Raw genomic sequence first — 21,212 nt, 5'->3', positions numbered from 1 at the left:
TTATGTATTTTATTGTTACTGTTTTAGAAAAGTGCATGTCATCCAAATTAATATTTTATTATAAATAATTGTATCATAAAAATGTACTTTTGTTAATCTCTAGTGAAAGATTATAGTTTTGAGGAGTCATGGGAACTTGATCCCCTGTTTGTCATAGATTCCATGTATCAGCATTCATGTTTTTCACATTTGTGTGTGTGTTTTCAAGGAATGTTACCTCTGTGGAAGTTGAGAATTGCCTCTTAACTGATTATATTAATTAAAACTCTTTAAATGGCAAGAGTAAGGAAACAAAACTTGAATGCTGGAAAATGATAACAAACTTCTTTCTAGAGTTGAGAAAAATCTACCTTCTTCTCATTGCAAGATTGAATAACTATTAATTTGGATTATGACTTATGCTGTCAGATGAAATTCATGTGTTACTTGGTTTTGTGAACTTTTTTTGAAAGATCTTTGTGGTTAGGGCTAGGCCTAGAGATATATTAGGGAATGAATGGGATGTAAAAACAAAAGGCATCTAAAAAGAAAATGGAGGCTTGTATGTTCTATGCTCATTATAGACTGAGTCTTAGTGATTTCATCCTTTCTTGACACATCATTTAGGAAAATTTTGGTTGCATAGATGTTGCAAAGAACTATTTACATATTTTTTAATAAAAAATTATTGGTGGAATGACAGTATACCAAAGTTATTGTATCCTGTTTTCTATATATTTGAACTAAAGTATGAAAATTTCTTATTTACAAGAAGAAAGTATTAATGGATAGGGTATATATATATATTTGAATGAGTTTCTCTATCTTCCTTGCATAGATGTGATTTTTTTTTTTGAGGATTGAGATAAGCAGGAAATTAGATTGTCAGAAATCAGAATCTGCTAGCATAATACCTATATTTGCTGTAAACTCTTAAAATGCTTCCTTGGAATGTGCAAATCAGTAATAATGCACAGAACAGCAGTCTATTTATGGGCAACAATTTATCTAAATTTTTTGTTGTTCTTTGTTGGTTCCCTAGAATTTCAATGGGAAACTTCATTAAAGAACAACATTTTCTTTAAGATGTATTTATTTGACTTAAAAATCTGTCTAATAAGTTTAATTATTAACAAAAAATTATTAATTGTTTAAATTAATCTTAAAGAGCATCTTGTTAAAATCCTAATTTGGGGAAGATTTCATAGATTTTTTTTTATGCCTCTTATTCCTTTAAAGTTTTAAAGCCTTTTTTGATTTCCTTATTGTTAGATTTCTTTATTGTTAGCAGTACTTTTGGGGTTCTATCTTGGAAGTGAATGGGATAAAAGGAATAGTCATCCATATTGATAAGTCTTGGGAAGTTCTTGATTACTTTTTGACTGTGTGCCCCATGGAGACAGCAGACCTCTCTAATGCTGTTATTAGGTTGACATCCTACAGCCTCGTTGCTCCTGAGCAGAGATTTGCCTTTTCTTTCTTCTCTGCCTCTTTCTGGGTCACTTCTCACCTGGTGTTTTTTTTTTTTTTTTTTGCTTTCCTATCAGCAATTAAGCCCCATCTACTCCCAAAGACTAGCTCTGTGACCTTGGGTAAGCCACTTAATTTCAATTTCTTTGACTGTAAAAATGGGGATTATATGAACTTCTTCCTCTCAGTTTTATCATGAGCCTAAATGAGATAATATTTAGAAAAGTGCTTAGTATAACACCTGGAACATAGGAGGTGCTATATAAATACACATTCTATTCTCCTTTCCTTTCTTTCCTTTCTTCCTCTCCCATCCCAGTCTCTCCTTTTCTGCCCTTGCTCTTCCTTGGCAGAACAAACACCTTCTTCCTCTTAGAAATCACTTAGTTTCCCTTTCTCCTTTGTGAAACACATCCATTATTTTTATAACATTTTACTAAAAGTCAAGTTCCTCCCACTCAGGTTGATGCCTGGCTTCTCATTCCTTTAGAAACTTTTCATCTTCTCTAATAACCTGGAGAGACTTTATTTTACACCTTTCCTTTATCCAGTAGAGCAATCAGAGTACAGCAATTACTTGACTCTGGCAGAAAGACAAATGTTACAACTTGATGCAAATCTTGCACAATTGGCTCTGTTCTCCATAACAGTTGAGAATTTTAGCCTTGTTTCTTGAAACTACTTGAGAAAATTTACTCAATCCTAACATTTAGTTAAAATATTTTTAGCTAATTATTTTTTAAAAGTTATCCTACAGCCTCGTTGTATTTTTTTATGATTAATTTCCTTTATTCACCAATCCACTCTATCATTTTACCTACCCACTGTTAGTTCCATTTATCTTTTCTTAACTTGTTTTCCTTTGTCTTGACTACTATCCTTCCCTAATCCTTCATAAGTCTTTCTTTTCAGGTTTCATTCCCTAAATCCTCCTTTTTTCTCCTTAATCCATTTCTGTCATCCCTAATTATCCTTTTCTTGCTTCCTTTTCAACTTGGAAGTAGATCTGTTACCTGGGTGGATGGGTTGGTCTCCAGATTGTTCTTCAGATTTTCTTCAATTTCTTTCAAATTTTTTCCAAATTCTCCTTCCCTAATTCAGCTTTTGTCCTATCTCAGCATTTCAGACCCCTTTAACTGAAATAGATGGCAACACTTTGAGTGTAGCTGAACCAAATTAAGTTGTAATTGGAAAATATTTAGTAAAATAAATACAGTAAAGCCTAATGTTGATGTGTTGTTTTCTAAGTCAAAATGCTATCAGTAGGGATTGTTTTTTAAGGTTTTGTGGTCCCAATTTCTTTTTGAGTTTGACACCACTTACTCTTTATTTAATTTAAGTCATTCTATCCTTCTACCACTCTTTATTTTTAAGAAATCAGAAAATGACCATTTTGGTACTCATACCTGACAGATCTATTAAGCTGGAGAATTCTGTTAGTGAGTTTTGAAACTCTAGAGCCCTGCACTAAAGTCAACATTATTTATGTGATAAGCTCCTGTGATAGAGGGTGGGGAGGGGAGAGCAGGACACCAAATTGTTTTAGGAGGAATAAAGTGGTCCAGATTAGAAATAGAGCAAGTCAGAGCTCTCATACCTACCAGTAGTAATTGAACTTTTGAGAAAACGAATAGTTTCCTTGCATTTTCCAGCTTGGGCAAGATGTGTAGATTCAAGTCTTTAAAAAAAAAAAAAGGAAGGAAGAAAGAAAGAAAGAAAGAAAGACAAAAAGAAAAAAAGAGAAAAAATTTGCTGATGGAATAGATGATGCTACTAATCTAATAAACTAATCTGATTTTTTTTTCTTTCCCTCTTGCTTAGTAACTCAAAATAGAATGAAACCAACAATATGTGCCATTTATCCATTAGTGTATCAAAACTGGAATTTAAAAATGAATATCTTTCAATTTGCACAAAAATATATTACCACAGTGACAGTAGATTCTCTGACCCAGCAAAAGTCATAAATAGCTGTTTTGAGCCTCTCTGGATAAGTTTGTGTCTCATTGATAAAATTTGTGTAGATACATTGAACTTCTGATATAGCACATTTCAAAAACTATTTCTAGCAATGTCCAAAAAGATTATAGGATCATTGATTTTTATTGTTTCAATAAACTTTAGAGATAATTTTATAAAATCTCCTTATTTTATGTGTGTGTGTATATACACACATTGTGACTTGCCCAAAATCACATAGGGAGGACCATAACCTAGGTCTCAATCCAGTGGTGTCTACTTCTTCCCTTTTCCATTATAACATTAGTATGTTATATAGAAATTTTGCTTATGAATTTTATTGGAAATAGTAATTGAAAGCAAAACTTTTTTCAGGTAATAACCAACAGTTTTCTCCTATCTGGAACATTTTCACTAGCCTTTTCCATAATTAGTAATGTCAAAGAATGATTATGTATGAAAGTATGTCTCAGATATTTAAATTTTATTCTCCTGCAAAAACAAACCAAAAAAACCCCTACTCCTACCAATTATTGTGTTAGTTCTGTATACAATGAAGCATTAGTCAGGTCCCATTTAGTTCATCTATTTTGTGAATCATCTGTATTTCTTTTGATTTTTCTTTATCTGACTGCTTATGGCTTATTGTGGAACTAGGGTAAAGTCACTTATCCTCTTGATATGTTACCTTTTAAAAATATATATTTAATGATTTTCCCTAGTTACATTTAAAACAATTTTTTACATGTTTTTAAAAAAAACTTTTGAGTTACAGATTCTCCCCCTTATCCCCACCCCTAACCCTTATTAAGAAACCACATGTGAAATTAGGCAAAACATTTTCATAAAAGACATGTTATGAAAGAGAACATAGATCTCCCACCCTAAAGGAAAATAAAAGAAAAATCCTCAAGAAAAAAAAAAAAGTAAAAAATTTAATTTTTTTTTTTAAAGAGAGAGCATATACTTCGATCTGTATTAGATACAATCTGTATTAGAAACCCTTCTCTGGGTATGGATAGGATTTTTCATCCTAAGTCCTTCCCAATAGTACTGTTAAAAATAAAAAAATCATAAATCATTTATAGTTGATCATCTCGGGATGTTACTATTACTTTGCATATACTTCATTTCACTTTGTTTGAATTCATGGTTTTTTCTTTGCTTGAGTTCATGTTTTTTTCTTTGAGTTCCAGGTTTTTTCTGAGAGCATATCACTCATCATCTCCCATTGAACAAATAGTACTCTGTTAAAATCATATAGCACAACTTATTCAGCCATTCCCTGACTGATGGGTATCTCTCAATTTCCAATTTTTTACCCTAAGAAGAGAGCTGCTATAAATATTTTACCCTAAGCAGAGAGCTGCCAGTACTGGTACTGTTTCAGAGATCCCTAGATGTGTTTCTGCCTTACTGGCATGAGGCGGGGCTAGGGCCTGGCTGCACTGTGGACTCACACCCTGGTGTCACAGATTTTTTTTTTGCTCACCACCTAATTTGTCTTCAGTTGGAAAATATTCTCCTCTGTCTTTTGGGGTGTTCCAGTGCTCTAAAATTTGTTTGGAATCTTTACTTAAAGGAATTTGGAGTGATGTGGGGAGAAGCTGGGGCAGGTTTATTCTATTATCTTGGCTCTGCCTCTTACCGATTTATTTTTTTCTAGGTCTTTACAGGGGATGAGAAAGTTACTTATTTGTCTCTTCGTATTTATTTATTTGTTTTACATTTTAAAAATTAATCAGTCTTGGAGGGAATATTCATCCTAAATTCAAGTTAGCTTCATGACATCTTATTTATCTGATGTAGCTAGAGGCACAGATTGCAAAGAATGTATATTGATGATCCAGTTGAACCAAGTGCATTAATTAGAAATTTGAAAGTAATAATGTAGACTGAATACAGTCTGATTTTCAACTGGTTTTGCCAGTGACCCTATGAACTGTAGAAACCCACATTTGTTGTAAGGGCAATATGATCAGTATAATACATTATTAAGATTAAATACTAAAGAAATTGTATATTACTAAACTATAAAATAACACATTTTTGTTTACTTAAATTATTTTAAGCGGTGAATATTCAATACATTTTTGTCAGTTATTGAAAATTACTAGGTAAATAAAAATCTTCTCTTCAAAGTGGAGAGAATAGAGAATTTTAAAATGTTAAAATATACCTATGGAGAAAAGTTAGAGGAAAATTCTTTCCTACCAGTCTTCTACCTCCCAAAGAAATTAAATATTCAAGAAACAAATATAGTTGAAGTTGATAAAGGAATTGAAAGTATATCAGGATACCAAATGACCAAATCTGTATTATGTCAACATTTGGCAAATGGAAGATGAAAACAAGTAGAAATTTTAAATTGGCAAATTAAAATTTAGTTATGTGTATGTAAATTGTGTATGTGCATACAAATATACTTCTGTAGTACCCTGTGAAAATAATTAGTTTGTTTTAAGTTTAGAAGCTGTTAAAGTCCATATGCTTCTCTCCTCTCCTGCTAATACAGTTTATATTAAAGAAAAAAATATTGCAATCAGAAATTCTCTGAGTTCCCAGTTAGGAAAATTTATGATTAATTAGTTAATGATTAACCAGAAATTTAGCTCTCTGCCTTTATTTACAAATGTATTTATCTGTGGATAAACTCTTGGCTTGTTTGTGGTTTAGGCAAAATTCATATTATTAGAAACACTTGATTAAAGACACAAGCCAATTTTGTTACAGTGTCTTTTTAATAAACAAATACCAAGGGGGAAAGTTAGGAGAAAACAGACCTTTTATTTAGAACTTTCCTTGGTCCCTAAAGAAGTGGGACCTCAGGGCTAATTGTAATTAGATAGATGGGAAAATTCACACACCTATTAGGCAAGTGGTGTTCTCTCCTAAAGAGAAAACTCTTCTCTACCTGAGACCACTTTTGATTGCCAGCCATAGAAAATGTAGCCCTGACTTATATCTTAGTGGGACATGAGCAAATCACTAGAACAAGTGTAGAATTACCCAGTGAGTAGTTAACCAAGTAGGTTAAATAAGTCTTAATGTTAAGAAGTAATCCACAAATCACTTGATAGATAAATTTATTTAAATTGATAAAAACAAACTATCCAATATTAACAGTGTATTATAATTAGCTTTGATAGATGCTTAATGTACATTTAAGGGCCGTTAACCAGGAGTTTTCAGACTTCAAAGGGATTTCTGGATGGATTTCATCATTGGATCTGTGGATCCTTGGTATTTTGTTTTATTTTAAATTTCAATAGCTGTATTTCAATATATTTGGTTTGCCATGTAATACTGTTTTATATATTTGAAAACACTCTGTGATCCATGGGAGTCATCAGACTACCAAAGGGGTCCATGACCAAAAAAAAAAAAAAATCCCTTAGCTGTGAAGCCCGTGTATTTAAAATCAGCCGGAGTCAGGAATTCAGGTTAAGAGGAAATTCAATCTTTATTCTCAGTAGAGGTGAGGGGGGATTGCGATAGCAATATGGGCAGCTGCGATAGGAAGCCAGCTAGCAGAGGGAGATCAGAGATGAAGGATGGTCGTGATAGCAATGCGAGCTGCTGTGTCAAGACACCAGCCAGCAGTCTCTCTTTCCGCTTCCCTTTCCACTCCCCTGCCGCCATCCACCAAAAACGTCATTTCCTATACAGCACATCAGGACTTGCACAAAGAGTGGGTGGGTGCCATTCTTTCTCCAAGCATATATATTAATAGAGTATGGTCCAATTTCTATTTAGCCTCACATGCTTGGGACCTCAGTGCATCAACTCAAGCCTCAGCCCATTACATCTCCCGCTTTCTTTTGTTTAAGAACACAGGTGGTCATGCCATCCCTGACTCCTCAGGGAGGTCAGAGCCCCCAAGGGGAGGTGATCACACCCTCCTGACTTCTCAGGAAAGGAGGTGAAAGCACTGAAAAGGAGATGATCACGCCCTCCCTGACATCTAAGGAAGGGAGATGAAAAGCACCAAGGGGAAGTTGGGGTTGCTAGCGGGTCTCTGGGCTAACGGATCTTATTATACACAAACCCATCAGCATCGAAGGTATTACACAAGCATATAGCAATAATGCAGAAGCTATTAGTGATGACTCTCTCCACAGTCAGTGCAGGCTTGATGTGGTGTAACAAACATGAATTATTCACCCAATTAACGGTATAACAAACAATACTTAAGGGCCACTGTTCTATCCACACTGGTGTATCAGTTTTCCATTGGATAGGAACAGGTGAAAATGTTGGCAGACCTTCAACAGCAGCTCTGCTTAAAAAACCGAAGTACTCATTTTTAACCCCAATTGTTGTAAAACGTCTCTTCCCCACAGATTGATGGGGATTTTTTCAACTATAAAAGGAGTAAAAACTCCTGTTTGGCCTTCAAAAGTCCATCTCATAGGGGCAGCACTAACTTCAGCTGCTATTGATCCTCCTACTCCAGACATGTAGGTGTCTGCTTTAATCTTTGGCCAGTGACTGGGCCAATTGGCACCTCTAATGACTGTATGATCTGCACCTGTGTCTACCAGTCCTTCTAATGGTAGGCCATTTATATAGATCGTGAGCACAGGTCGGTCAGCTGTTACAGCTGCTGTCCAGTATATTCCTGGTTTTTGTGGTCTGGAGTCAGAATCTGGATGACTATCACCAAGTTGCTTATTAGGATTCTGTATGAGTAAACCTGGTGCTACTACTTTTCCTGGGTGATAAGTCACACATTGTCTCCCTGTATTAGCGACTGGGATATTATCTATACATTCCCCAGTTTCCCACATCAGTGTGTGAATGGACATTGATTTACTATTATGTTTTCTTAGAAACTGGAAGAAAGAAGCAAAGTCCTTGCTTTAAAAAAAAAAAAAGTAGCAGCAGTATGAATATATACCCCAGTTCCTCCATGTTGTGCCCTTAGAAAAACTTACAATTTTAACAGAGATTTGCTTCCATTGCTTTTCTTTTTAAAACTGATCTTATTGTAAATTGCTATTAACAATATTATTTTTCTCTTTCAGTTCGAAATCAATTTGCATTTTCATTTCTTTATGAATCCTTGAAAAATCCCTTTCTAGTAGTAATTGGTAATGTTACATACATTCTTTGGATACCAAGCTTTTAAGATTTTTACATCATAATATGTACATCCAAGTAAACTAGTTTAAGGTCACTTGAGATTTCAATACATTTCTAATATCAGAGGTGAACAGCTAGCTAAGAATTATGGACAGAAAACATAGCAGTCTGCCCTGCTTTAGTTTTTTCTGTTGACAAAACAGTTTTTCTTAGCTTCCATTGTCCTCCAGAGGCACTATTAAATAGAGACTTTCTTTTTCTTCTTGTTTCATTGATAACTTGTGGATATTTTAATTTTGGAAGGGATTTTATAAGGCTGTCTCTGGCCTTATAGGAGGGTTCTGTTTTGTTGACTCTTCTACTCCTGAATTGAACTGGTTCAATTAGTAAGTAAAAAAGCTGACTTTCATCTATTAGTGAACTGAGCTAATCTGCACATAAATTTCATGTTTAAAGCACTGGCCAGATATTATAATGAATATAATTATATTTAAGGTATCATGCTTTTTAAGGAATTTTAAAACTTAGTAGGTCAAATTAAAAAGTATACATAAATAACTATAATTCAAGATAGCCTTAATAAAAGAGATGAATTTGTTATAGGGATTCAAAAGGAGAGAAAAAGCTTATATCTGATTTAACAAGTAAAATTGCTTACTGTCTCTCTTTTCTATGACTCTGGAAGTGCAACGAAATGAGTTGGATAATCAGAGGAAAGCAGTGAAGTATAGTTAAGGTAAAGCACCAAATAATTAAACCTCCTACCCCTAGTAACCAGTAGTGTCAGATTTTAGGAAAGTGAGATCCTAACAGAAATCCATCTTCAACAAAGCTGTCAGAATAGTCTTATTAATGATTAAGTCAAGCCAGGACTATAACAGTTCCATGCTCAATCTTGCTGAGTTCAAGATATTCAATTAAGTTCAAGATAGTTTGATCCAAAATGTGAGCTGTGGGCATTGGACTTATTCTTTCTCAACCCACTCTCATATCTCAGTCTACTAAAAAAAAAATTTAAAAATAGTGATTATTTTTTAAAATGGATAAACTTTGCTTATTGAAGGGGAAGACTTCTAATTTGTGGGAGTTCGGGACAAAGGAAAAAGTTAAAGAGATCTCTATGGAACAGACAAAGGTGACTAATTGGGTTTTGTGTTATGGTTAAACATCCTCCTTACTATTTTTTGATCCATATTCAACATATCAATCCATTAATAGTAAAGAAGTTCCTTTGAAATGAACTTAAGGGGATATCGTATTAGAAGGTTCCCTAAAATATCTTCTAGAGAAGAAATGTATAGATGAACAATTATTAGACTTTAGTGCCTTTTATTGTATTTAATTTCTTAAGACCCTGCTGGATTTTTATAAATAAAAATTGAAACATATTTAGATGGTAAACATTACATACATACACACATGTGTGTATGTATATGTGTGTATATACATATATATGTATATGTGTGTGTGTGTGTGTGTGTGTATAAAGAGATCATTATTAGAAATAGATTTTGATAAGCTGATCTACCCAAAAGCTGATTGTGACAACCTTTTTTTTTGTGAGAATACACATTTGGTTATAAAATATCCATTCCAGATGCCTTTAAAAGAAAAAAACATTTCTGTAAATGGATAGGTGAAAGTAATTTAATATCTAATCCTGAGGCAGGTGATGTACTGATCTTAGAAAATATCACATATAAAAGGAAGCAGCTCTTTGAAAATGAATGCTGTGTGTGACAAAAAAAGACTGTTCTTTTGTTCTGTCCAATCATAATTAAGTAGCGTTTCAGTTTTAAGCAGTTGCAATCTGAGGTCAGTTTTGAAGGGTAGTTGATGATTGTAGGATAGAACTTCACACATCTTCTCTGCAGTGTCCTTGCATTCCAATGATAATGAAAAATTCCATTATTAGCTGGCATGTCTGAGATTTATGTATTGCTTGCACATAGTAGGTATCCGAGACATGTTTGAATTGAATTTTTTGCATCTATATTCTAGAAGTGGACCATACAAAAGCCTTCTGAAAATACCTTTGAGTCATTATTTGTGACTTTTTTATAGCTGAGAAACTGATATAATGAGGGAGAGCTTTCTCTGTTCATATATTCATTTTAAGAAAACTTTCTGCTGGTGGTTGTTAGTTTTGTACAACCTGTTGTAGATATCATCTACATCTTTAACCATAATGAGGGGTTTATTACTAAGAAAATAGAAATTCAAGCTGGTAGGGGAGAGAAAGAGTAGTGCTAGAACTTTATTCTCATTGGTAGTGGATTAAAGAGGGAACCAACAGACACAAATGTGCATGTTTTTGTTTTCTAAATTCAAAAAGAAATGAGGACAAAGAAATAAGATGGGGCAAAGGATAAGAGAGGGACTCTTAAAGGGGTGGAGAGAATAAGGGATAGGAAGGTAAGGTAGCACGTAGAAGGAAAGGAGAAGAATAAGGAGAGATGGGTAAATAGGGTGAGAAAGATAGTGAAGAAAAACAGGAAGGAGGAAAAGATATAACAAGTAATTGTAGCTTAGAATGTGAGTGGGATGAATTTGCCCATAAAATAGAAATGAATAGGTGGTTAAAAATTTGAATTCAACACATTGATTACTCTGTAATACCACACCTCTCAGATTGGCTAAAATGTCAGGAAAAGATAATGATGACTATTGGAGGGGATGAGGTAAAACTGGGATACTTATACATTATTGGTGGAGTTGTGAACTGATCCAACTATTCCGGAGAGCAATTTGAAACTGTGACCAAAAGGCTATCAAACTGCATACTTTTGATCCAGCAGTGTCTCTACCAGTCTATCGCAAAGAGATCATAAAAGAAGGAAAGGGACCTACCTGTATGTGCAGAAATGTTTATGGTAGCCCTCTTTGTAGTGGCGAGAAATTAGAAACTGAGTGAATGCCCATCAACTGGAGAATGGCTGAATAAGTTATGGTATATGAATGTTATAGAATGTTATTGTTCTATAAGAAACTATCAGGAGGATGATTTTAGAGAGACCTGGTTATGGGTAGGTTTCATGAAAGAACTAAGTTTTTGATTAGTGTTTAAAGAACATGTAGGAACTCAGCAAATGAAGAAAGAGAAAACATAATGAAGAATAAAAGCTCATTTATTAATTGCTTATTATATGAATATATATTATATGAACTGATGCTGAGTGAAATGAGCAGAAGCAGGAGAGCATTGTACACAGCAACAGCAATATTATACAATGATCAATTCTAATGGATGTGGCTCTTTTTAACAATGAAATGATCTAGGCCAGTTCTACTGGCCTTGTGATGGAGAGAGCCATCTGCATCCAGAGAGAGGACTGTGTGGACTAAGTGTGGATTATTAGTATTTTCACATTTTTGTTGTTGTTTGTTTGCATTTTGTTTTCTTTTTCATTTTTTTCTTTTTTGATCTGATTTTTCTTGTGCAGCATGATAAACATGAAAATATGTATAGAAAAATTGCAGATATTTAACATATATTGGATTACTTGCCATTTAGGGGAGAGGATGGGAGGAAAGGAAGGGAGAAGAAAATTGTCACACAAGATTTTGCAAGGATGAATTTTGAAAATTATCTATACATATGTTTTAAAAATAAAAAACTTTAAACCCCCTCCCTCCCCACACACAAAAGAAAAGAAAATAGAATTTCAGGCTGTAAAAAGTGATCTAATCGAATCCTTTGGTTCAATCTCAGACATTTTCTAGCCATGGAATCCTGGGTAAGTCACTTCACTTCTGTTTGCCTTGTCTCCTCATCTGTAAAATAAGGACAGTAATAGCACCTGCCTCCTAGGTTTTTTGTGAGGTTCAAATGAGACAATACTTATAAGTTTTTAGCAGAGTTCTTGGCACATAGTAAGTGCTATTAGCTTCTACTTCTGCTGTTGGGAAACTGAAATCCTGATAGGTTTTGATTTGCTTAAAGGTCATACAGGTAGTCAGTGGTGGAACAGAGATTGCCTTAACTTGTCTATCACTCAATCCCTATCCTTTCTCACTACCTTAACTCAATTTTTAAAGTAATCTTTTTACTAACATAATTATTTAAGCCATTAGAGAGTTTGGAACAGTTGGAGGAGATTTATCTAGCATGTAGACAACTGGTTATATTGAAAAAAAGACTAGGCCAAGAAAAAAACAACATACACTGAGGTTTTTCCTGGCATACATCTGTCAGAGGTGATTGTTACATATATGAGTAGGTTTCATGAAAGAAACGAGATTTTGATTAAAGAACATATAGGAACTCAGCAAATGAAGAAAGAGAAAACATAATGAAGAATAAAAGGTCATTTATTAAATGCTTATTATATGCTAAGCAATGTAATGGAATGCTAAGAATATAAATACAAAAGCACAGATGGTCCTTACCCTCAAGAAGTTTATATTTTAACTGAAGAAAATATTTATAGTGAAGCGATGGCCTGGGATGCACTTTGTTTCAGAAAATTACAAGCATTATAAGTGGGACCACTACAGACTATACTGACATATTTTCCTTCATGAAAAATAGCAGAATTTATTTGAGCATGATTTTGTTACTCGAAGAGTCCAGAGTTCTATCTATAATGAAGAAATTAAATAGTTAAATTATTTAAGATAATTATTCTAAAAAAAATTACAGAATATTTTGTGGAATATTATTTATATGATATCACATATATTATGTAAATATTTTATAATTAATTATTAGATTAAATTAAAAACTTAGTTTCCTCTGTCTCCACTCTCAGGTTAGTAATTAACCATTTCAGTTCTTTTCTAGTTTCTGTTCTTGAGTCCCTTGCTCTTGTCCTACCAATACTCTTTTCTTACTAAGCATCTGAGCAAAGTTATTCCCAGAATCCTCTGCATCCATTCCCGATCATGAAGAATTTAATGGAACTAGAGAAAGCCATGGTAATGGATAAATACAAACTTATCTTGTCTAGTCTCCTGCACTCTTGCTATAGTATAAAGTCATCCTTTTATTCCTTTCATACTGTTTTTTTTCCCTCAGTTTCCACAGAAGTTATTTGAAACTTTCTCTTCTCTAATATACCTTCCCTCTCAGCTGAAGTTCTTGGCTCTTTGCTGAGAAAACAGATCATTCCAAATGAACTCCCCTCTCTTATTATTTTCATCCCAAGACACCTTGGTGTAATCTCTTTCAATTTCTTTCTTCCAATCTCTAACAAAGTAGAGGCTCTTCTTGCCAAGGCCAACCCTCTAGATATATTTGATTATCCTATTCCTAATTATCTTCTCCATCAGATTGAAACCTAAGTCTTCTCTTTTTCTTACCTCACCTAGTGATTTCTTCCTTATTTCCCTCAAACATGTCCAAGTCTTTCTCATCAAAAAATTTTCACTATACTTTTGGTTGAATATTTAAGTTTGATTATTTTTTTCTAATATATTTTATTCCTGATTCTTGTTTTAGTGTTTGTGTATAATTCTTATTTTCTATCCCTAACTATTCTACTTTAATTCTCCTCCTTAACTTATCTTGCTATTAGTTAACCTGCCTTCTACCCATGGATCTTTCCCTTATCTTTATTCTCTACCTTTTCCTTCCTCTTTATCCCTTTTTTATTAATCTATTCTCTTGTCCCACTGACATAAATTACCCTGCCCCCTTATTTCTTAATAGATTTCGGAGGATCCTATACCCTTCATTGTGTGTGTGTGTATATGTATGTCTTATATATGTACTGTTCCCTATTTAACGCATTGCTGATTTGAGAGATTTTCAGAATTACCCCTCTTCTCTATTCTCCAATGTCAGTTCTTCTTTTGCACCTCATTCATATAGCATAATTACTGTTATACACACAACACACACACACACACACACACACACACACACACACATTATAATCACTATTTTTACCTTTTCCTAGACAGTTTTGCTTTTTAGAGTTAGATCAACGTAGTTCTGCCCCAGTCTTTCTTTTGAACTACTCAATTACTGATGTCAATCTTAAACATATGGTTTATATTTTCAGTTAAAAAACAAACAATTTGTTCTTGTTGAATCCCTTAAAATTAATTTTTGATGTTGGCTCTTCTATGTTAAATTTTCTTTTGGGTTCAGGTTTGGTTGAGACAAAGTCCTGAAAATCTGTGGTTTTGTGGAATGTCCATTTTTTTCCTTCAATGTTATGGTCAGTTTTGCTGGATATAACATTTTTGAATGCAGGCCTAATTCTTTTGATTGACGATATGTGTGATTCCAAGATCTGTGGTCTTAATTGTAGCTGCTGATAAATTCTATATCATTCTAATTGTAAGTCCAGCATTTTTGAATTTTTTTTTGTTTGTTTCTAGTAAAAAAATTTTCTTTGCTTTGGGAGTTTTAAAATTTAGCAGTAATATTCTTATGTATATTCCTTGTAGAATCTCTTTGAGGTAGTAACTAGTGAATTTTTTTTATTCCTACTTTCCCCTCATATTCTTTTTACTTCAGGACAATTTTCTTTAATATTTCTTGTATTGTTGTGTCAAGGTTCTTTTTTTGGTCATAGCTTTCAGGTAGTCCAATTATTCTTATGTTTCTTGATCTGTTTTCCATGTTGTTTCTTATAAGATGTTTCACATTTTGTTTTATTTTTTTTTCATTCTTTAAAATCTATTTTTTTATTTCTTCGTCTCTTTTTAGCTTCACTGGCTTTCCACTTGTCCAGTTTTAATTTTCAAAGAATTTTTTTTCTTTGAGACTGTATCTCCTTTTTAAGTTGATTAACTTTTTTTTCCATAATAATTTTTTCACAATCTTGTTTTTATTGGATGGTTCTTTTAAAAAAAAGTTTTTCCTCAATTCCTTTCTTTTGATTCTTTCATTCGATTTTTAAAGTCTTTTTTGAATTCTTCTATTAATTCTTTCTGGCAGGTAGCCATTCAAAGTTAGTTTTGAGGGAAGAAGAGGCTCTTTTCCTTTCAATGTCCTCCTCCCCTAAAGATGAACCTGAGTCTTCTATAATGCCATGTTAAGTTTCTGTGGTTGGGTCCATTCTTCTTTGCTAGTTCTTTTCTTTCTTTCTTTCTTTCTTTTTTTTTAATGAGTGTTATTGTAAGCACCTCTAATTCTGGGTTTGGAGGGATGGTGTCTCTAGCTGCATGTCAGCTCTCCCCTCTAACTTTACCCTCAGTCTTCCCAGACTCAGACCTCCATTCCTCAGGTGCCTAGAGGTGAAAATTTCTTAAAAAGTTCAAACTCTCCTGATTTTCCCCACAAATAAAAAAACAAAACAAAACAAAAAAAACCTTTTTCTGATCTCCTCCACCATCTTCCCAGAATCCTCTATCTCAGGCTGTCCATTCTCATTGTCTCCAAGTCCTCTTCACTTACCACCCTTACTCCCATAGTAGAAATAGCTCTCTCATCCAGCCAAAATGGGCTTTTCTCTTTACTTCACACATGACACCTCATCTCTAATTTCTATGACTGCACCATGTGACTAGAATGTACTCCTTTCTTACCTTTGCCTAATAAGAGTCCTACTTTTTGATGGCTTAGAGTCCAGGATCTACCCAAGACTGCATGTCTGGCTAAGGAATGCAGAACAATAAAACCTCTCATTTATTGTTCTTTATTTGTCTTGAAAAACCTCATTCTGACTTCTTATTTGTCTCCTAACCTGATTGACTATACTTTGCTAAAAAAAATCCTATTTCCTTCTTTATCTGTGTCTTGCTTTTCTGTACCAATAGGCTGCCTGCTGACTAAAGCCTAAAATTTCAGTATATAACACTCTTTCAACTTTTACTAATTGCCAGACTCTCTCAGAGCCTGGTTTATTTCACTTTTCCTTTAGTAAATCCTTTTGTGACTATAAGCTGATATCTCTGAATTCTTTCAACCAACTATGAACCATGATTGTTCCCTTTAAAAGCTTCCTTTAAAAGCCTTTCCTGATTCTTCTAGATACTAGTGTATTCTTTCCTTAGCTACATTATATTTACTTTTTATGTAGTTACATTTATTAAATTTATGTTGATGCTATGTATAATTTTATATGTACTTATTGTTTCTCCCAATAGAATGTAAATCACTTGCAAAAAAGGGATTATTTCATTTATTATTTTTGTAATCCTAGCACCTAATGTAGTACCTAAAATAGAGTAAAAGACTGGTAAATACGTATTAATACAGCACATATTATTCAAGATTTTTTCTTACCCTAAAATCATATCAGTATCTATATATCTGTATTTTTATCTCTCTCCCTCTTACCAAAAAGAGAATGTTCTCCTCTGGTATTACTGGGCCCCTTAAAGTAAATATAGAATTATGGTTGAAAAATTGTCTTTCAAACTGTGGATCTTTTTTAGTCTGAAAACCAAGAACTAGTAAATGTATAGAAGAACACTTTGTCCCCTGAGAAAAATAAAGAAGCAGATATTCTGTTGTTTTCAAAGTAATTTAAAAAGAGTTTTTTCTTATTAACCAAATATTCACTACCTGAGTCCTTATAAGACAGTTGTTCTACAGTGCCATTTTAAATAGTTGTCTGGAGCAGTAATGTCAAATTCAAATAAAAACATTCCTTCTCACCATTTATTAACTTAAAAAACCATAAATCATCATTATCCATGTTATATTTTTATTTTTGTTTAAACATTTCCAATTTACGTTTCAATTTGGTTCTGACTACATTTGGGAATTTTGTGGATCATTGTAGCCCTTTACTTCTGATCTGGAGGTACTAAGACTTTAAGAGTTTTTTCAGAATGTCAGAGGCACAGTTCTTCTGAAAGAAGTTATCAAAACCATTTACACCAAGTTGCTTTCCTTTGTGGTTTTGCAGGACAGCAAAAGTCATCATATCATGAAAATTAATTGTGTCCAATTTGAAAATATTCCCCACACAAATATGTCTTTCTACTTAATAGGCTCTTATGTCTGTCCCCTGTATCAATATCTTTATTGGTCAGTCACTCATTGTAAATAGGTTCTTCAAAAGGGAAAGATTTACTTATGAGAGGATTATAAGGACCCTTGGGCAAATTTATGAAGCTGTAAAGTATTGCTGAAAAAATAAGCACTGTGATCTTGTGTGAAAGTCAGACTTGACTGAAGGACAATATTTTATAATGATGCATAATTTTGTGAGGAAAATACACTAAAAATCAAAACGTTATTCTTGTTTTCAAAGAATTTATATATAGTTGTAATTATAACTTACCTTTTATTAAGTGATTGGAATCAGACTTGTGATTTTATTGGTTTAGGGAATTCCAAAATGAGGAAATTCCCCCTATTACTGCAAGTTATCACCTTCTCCGAAATTTATAGCTTAACCATTTCCCAGTTGATAAATGGTCAAGAGATGTGAACAGAAAATTTTCAGATGAAAAAATTAAAGCCATTTCTAGCCATATTAAAAAATGCTCTAAATCACTATTGATTAGAGAAATGCAAATTAAGACAACTCTGAAGTACCACTTCAGACCTTTCAGATTGGAGAGGGAAATTGGAAAACTGAGACACTAATGCATTGTTGGTGGAGTTGTGAAATGCTCCAAATATTCTGGAGAACAATCTGGAACAATGCTTAAAAGGCTATAAAACTGTACATGCCCTTTGATCCAGCATTGTTACTACTAGGCTTATTTCCCAAAGAGATCTTAAAGGAGGGAAAGGGATCCACAAGTGCAAAAATGTTTGTGGTAGCCTTCTTTGTAGTGGCCAGAAACTGGAAACTGAGTGGATGACCATCAATTGGAGAATGGCCGAATAAGTTATAGTATATAAATGTTTTAGAATATTATTTGTTCTATAAGAAATGATCATCGGATGATTTCAGAAAAGTCTGGAAAGACTTACATGAACTGATGCTAAGTGAAGTGAGAAGAACCAAGAGAACATTGCACACAGCAACAAGATTATGTGATGACCAACTGTGATGCATTTGGCTTTTTTCAACAATGAGATAATTGCAGTTCCAATAGATTTGGAATGGAAAGAACCATCTGCATCCAAAAAGAGAACTATGGAGGCTGAATGTGGATCAGAGCATAATATTTTCACTTTTTTTTGTTTTGTTGTTTGTTTGCTTTTGTTTTTTTTTCTTTCTCATGTTTTTCCCCTTTTGCTCTGATATTTCTTGCACAGCATAATAAATATGGAAATATGTTTAGAAGAATTATATTTACTCTATATCAGATTGCTTGCTAAGATAAGGAGGAGGGAGGAGAGGGAGAAAAATTTGGAACACAAGATTTTGCAAAGGTGAATGTTGAAAACTAACTTTGTATTTGGAAAAATAAGATAATTTTTTTTTTTAAGAGAAATTTATATCTTGAGAGAGTTGCTCAAATCATTGGGGTAAATGACTTATCCGGGCCATATGGCCAGTATGTGTCAAAGGGGGAACTTAATCCTCACTTTGTCTCTGAATCAAAATCTCATGAAGACTTCCAAATTTTACTAAGCATAGGATAAAATAATCTTAAGCTTTTTTCTAGATAAAGGCCTAAAACCTATTTTTTTATGATGAAATTTTAATAGCTCCATTGTCAAAAAGTGGGCCTTTTCTCATCATCAGTTATCAATTAAACTCACATACCAAGGAAGATCTACTGAATGAATTTAAGGATAGAAGGTTGGAGTAAAATTTCGAGTTCATGTATGTAGTGTATGTATGTTTATGTATTTTTAATTCCTTTTAATGTAATGGCCCATATATATTTAATTTTTAAAGATCATCATGCATAAAAAGGCCCATCCCCTCCAGGGCTAGATTGATTCATGTAAGTATCCCCATTTAATTAATTCTTCCTATAGCCCTAGTTCACTTCCAGTTTTGGTTTTGAGCTATGAGCTATGGGTACTATTATATTGTAGTCAAATCTTGGTAACTTTTCCTAGAACAGGGGCCAGGGCTATAAGAAAGTAAAAAGAATGTGCTTCTGTTCTTTTGCTGTTATTGGGAAATTGTCACAGATATGTAAATTCAAGCAGAATATGGCATCTGAGATTCCCTGTATCTTTAAATCTGTAATTATATAATCTAAAATGAAAGCTTTGACTTCCCTTTTAATCTCTTCCCTTCTACCAACTTCTAGTGGAAGTCTCCCCTCCCCCAGTTGATTCCAGAAAAACTTAATGTCATTTGTATTTAGTTTAATTTTTCATTTTAATTCATACAAGTTTATATAATATACTGAGCCATTTAATGAAATTTTAAAGGTCATCACATCCTTGCCTGACTTCTATCCGTACTTAACAGGAATCCTCCTTGTCACATTTCAGAGACAGTCATCCAATTTTTACTTTTAATGTAACTCTCTGTCTCCCAAAGAAATCCTTCCCTTTTTGGACCACCCATATGGACCACTAATAATAGTGGTTATTAAATTGTTGTTTTTAGCATGCTGTAATTTGTGTCTTTATAACTTTTGTCAAGTTATGCCAACTGTGGAAAAGCAGAACAAGGTAAATCTTTCTACATTACAACCCTTTATAAATTTGACTAGCTCTCTCATATCTTTCCTAATTCTTTTACCTACACACCAAATATCTTCAGTTCTTTTAGCTGATCTTCCTATGGCATGATTTCCATTTTGCTCATAATTCTGGTTGCCATTTTCTGGTTGCACATCAATTTGCCTATTTCCTTCCAAAGATGTGACACCCACAACAGATTACAATCCTTCAAATATGATGAGAGCAGGGCAGAGAACACTAAGACAGGTAGTAATTCTCTCATTGTGAACTCTCCCTAAATTGAGATTAATATATCATTGGGCATTTTCTAATTGATGGTGTCCTACAGTTGACTCATGTTAAACCTGATGTCTTCTTAGACATTTTTTTAAAAAATCATTTATCTAGTCATCCTTCTCCATCCTGTATTTTGTGAACCTGATAGTGTAGGACTTTGTATTTTCCTTAACAAAGTTCATCTTCTTAGTTTGAACTCATCATTTTAGCCTACAAGATCATTTTGGATCCATGTAATAGTTGTATTTTAAAGTTAGGTCTACTAAAATATTTCTGAATGTTGAACTAATTTATATTTGATAATTTTTTCAAGTGAAGTGTTTTTTTAGAAGCATTTTACTCTCTTAGGTTCTAGTTCTGGTCATATTGATTTGAGGTGAGGATATTTTTTATCTCATATTACTGTAACTCATGTCTCTTTTACCTAAAAATGGGGAGTAAAGCATGATGACCTCATTTAAATAAGTGTAGAGTTGATTCTGATCTTCAGTATTTAAATCCTGAAAGCAGCTAAGAGAAAACCATTAGAAATAAGGAAGGACAAAGCAAGACCATATGGCTTACACAGCAAGATACTTGCATTGCATTATCTGAACTGACATAATCCTTTTTTTTTAAAAAAAAAATCCTATTACAGTATTTGATACCTTCTGTGAATGTATGTTCCAATAAAAAGGAAAAAAAAATTAATCAAGAAACTGGGAGAATACATCTGATTGCTATTAGTACAACTTATAATGTCTTTTGAGGAAAATGTGTATTTAATCATGAGGTACATATACAGGAATAGAAGATGTTTACCATATAGTAATGGCAATACTGAAGTGTAAACACTTCAAATATTATCTGCTTAAAGCATTATTGACAATATGATGCTGCTAGTTCCTATTTTATTTTAGTATTGTCAATTTGTTGAAGAGAGAATGAAATCTTTTAAAACAGAATAAAACCTTCCCACATACACCTTGAGACTTGGAAACTGCAGTTTCTTCCT

General features: G+C 33.3%; 1 protein-coding gene across 1 annotated transcript in view; it reads left to right on the top strand.

The window, feature by feature from the left end:
- The window catches only part of TSPAN7 (tetraspanin 7), a 108,913-nt gene that overhangs the window by 23,586 nt on the left and 64,115 nt on the right, over positions 1–21,212 (top strand). The window lies entirely within an intron of this gene.

Source organism: Antechinus flavipes, chromosome 3 (assembly GCF_016432865.1).
Source record: "Antechinus flavipes isolate AdamAnt ecotype Samford, QLD, Australia chromosome 3, AdamAnt_v2, whole genome shotgun sequence".
Classification (NCBI taxonomy): domain Eukaryota; kingdom Metazoa; phylum Chordata; class Mammalia; order Dasyuromorphia; family Dasyuridae; genus Antechinus; species Antechinus flavipes.
This window is presented reverse-complemented; position numbering and strand designations above follow the sequence as displayed.